The sequence below is a fragment of the Portunus trituberculatus genome, chromosome 38, assembly GCF_017591435.1.
Source record: "Portunus trituberculatus isolate SZX2019 chromosome 38, ASM1759143v1, whole genome shotgun sequence".
NCBI classification, from domain to species: domain Eukaryota; kingdom Metazoa; phylum Arthropoda; class Malacostraca; order Decapoda; family Portunidae; genus Portunus; species Portunus trituberculatus.
Window position 1 is genome coordinate 13,198,690 of NC_059292.1, and position 2,715 is coordinate 13,201,404.

Sequence of the window (2,715 nt, forward strand, 5' to 3'; positions counted from 1 at the left end):
GACTGAATATATGAATGATTGTATAAGCAAACAATAAAATAGTGAAGGAAAACAGATAGAAATTAATAAACAAAAAAAACAACATCCAGTATCATTTTTCAAACACCCCAAAATCAAATACATTTAATACATAGAATAGAATACCAATACCAGAATAAATACACCCATTCAATCTCTCTTTCTCCCTCTCCCTCTTATCTCCCTTTTTTCTCTCTATTATTCTTCCCCCCACTCTCTGCCACCCTCCATCCAACCACCCCTTGAACCATCCATCCTCCTCTTCTCCTCCCACCCCACCCTCCACCCTCTCACTTTCCTACCCAGCCCCCTCTTGAAATATATCTCACTCCCGGGAATTTTGACTGTTTGCGTAACCCTTGAGTAGGAAAGGATAAATAAACCTGAAATCTTTCCATCGCACAAGTTCTCCTCAGCTTCGATTGAGTCACTTGGCGGGGAAGAAGACGGAGGGAGGAAGACAAAAGGAGGGAGGGAGAGAAAACACTGGAGTGAGGGAGGAACGGAGAGAGGAAAGCAAAAGGAGGGAGGGAGAGAGGAAAACACTGTAGGGAGGCAGGAGAAGACGAGAAGACAAAAGGGGGGAGGGAGAAGACATAAGGACGGAAGGAGAGGAAATAAATGAGGAAAGCATTGGAGGAAGAGACGGACGGACGAAGACAGGGAGATAAAATGAGGGAGGGGAGAAAAATGCCGAGAAAAGCACAGGAATGATGGAGGAAGGGAGAGAGGGAGGGAGGGAGGGAGGGGGAGGACGAGAAGACAAAAGGAGGGAGGGAGAGAAGAATACTGAGGAAAGCACTAGAGGGAGGAAGGGAGGGAGTGAAGCAGGAAGATAAAATGAAGGAGGGAGAGAAAATACTGAAGAAAACACTATAGAAGGGAGGGAAGGACGAGAAGACAAAATACTAAGGAAAGCATTGGAGGGAGGGAGGGAGGAGGGGGAGGAGAGAAAACACTTAGGAAAGACACTGGAGGAGGGAGGATGAGACGAGAAGACAGAAGAGTGGAGGAAGAGAAAACACTGAGGGAAAACGCTGAAGGAGGGAGGAAAGGATGGAGAAGAGAGGGGGGGGGATGAAAGGAGAGATGGTGAGATATTAACAGTGGAAGATATTAAGAAAGAAAGAGATAGACAGACAGACAGAAAGTCAGGCAGGCAGACACACAGACAGACAGACAGAGGAACTCATAACTGAAGAGGAAAGAGGGAGAGACTTGAAGGAAGGAAACCGTGAGAAAATATATAAATGCAGGAAATGAGATAAATTTACACGAACAAAAAAAATAAGAAGGGAGAAAAAGAAGAAGATGGGATGGGAAGTTGAGCATATGAGGAGGAAAGAAAAAGAAGATGGGACGAGGAAAAATAGGAAGAGACAATAAAGATGGGAGATAAAAACGAAGAGAAGGAGGAGAAGGAGGAAAAGGAAAGAAAACGGAGAAAGAATATACAGTCGGACGGATTAATGAAGAGAATACAGAGAGAGAGAGAGAGAGAGAGAGAGAGAGAGAGAGAGAGAGAGAGAGAGAGAGAGAGAGAGAGAGAGAGAGAGAGAGAGAGAGAGAGAGAGAGAGAGACACTTCAGAACAGATTGACAAAGAGAGAAAACTTAAAAAAACTCTTCTAAAGGAGAAAAGGAGAGATAAAAGAGATGGAAAGAGAGAGAGAGAGAGAGAGAGAGAGAGAGAGAGAGAGAGAGAGAGAGAGAGAGAGAGAGAGAGAGAGAGAGAGAGAGAGAGAGAGAGAGAGAGAGAGAGAGCAGAAAAGAATACACAGGATGGAGAAACACAAACGGAAGAGGAGAGGAGGAGGAGGAGGAGGAGGAGGAGGAGGAGGAGGAGGAGGAGGAGGAGGAGGAGGAGGAGGAGGAGGAGGAAGAGAAGGAGGTGGAGAAGGAGGAAAAGGAGGAAGAATAGAAGGAGGAAGAAGAGGAAGAGGAGGAGAAAGAGGAGGAGGAAGAGAAGTAGGAAGAGGAGGAGGAGGAGGAGGAGGAGGAGGAGAAAGATGGCTCTGTCTCAAAGCTTCTCCTATAGATCAAAAGACACAACCACGAAGACTATTTGGTGTGTGTGTGTGTGTGTGTGTGTGTGTGTGTGTGTGTGTGTGTGTGTGTGTGTGTGTGTGTGTGTGTGTGTGTGTGTGTGTTCTAACCGATCGTCCTCTTCCTCTTCCTTCTCCTCCTCCTCCTCCTCCTCCTCCTCCTCCTCCTCCTCCTCCTCCTCCTCCTCCTCCTCCTCCTCCTCCTCCAGACAATTCCCTTCATCTTTTCATCATCATCTCCTCCATTTTTCCTTTTTTTCATTTTGTTCTTTTCAGTTTTTTCCTTTTTCCTTCATTTTTTTAATTCTCCAGTTCATCTTTTACTCTTCATCCTTCCTCTCAGGTTTCTTTTTCCTCATCTTTTTCCTTCTTCCTTCCCTTCTTCATAACAACAGTAACAACAACAACAATAACAACAGCAACGTCAGTCCATCCTCAATCAAACGCCAAAGGAAAATAATTGATCTCACATAATCACTACACACACACACACACACACACACACACACACACACACACACACACACACACACACACACACACACACACCGAGGAGTGTAGTGGCTAGCACGCTCGACTCACAATCGAGAGGGTCCGGGTTCGAGTCCCGGTAAGCGGCGAGACAAATGGGCACGGCTCTTTATGTGTGGCCC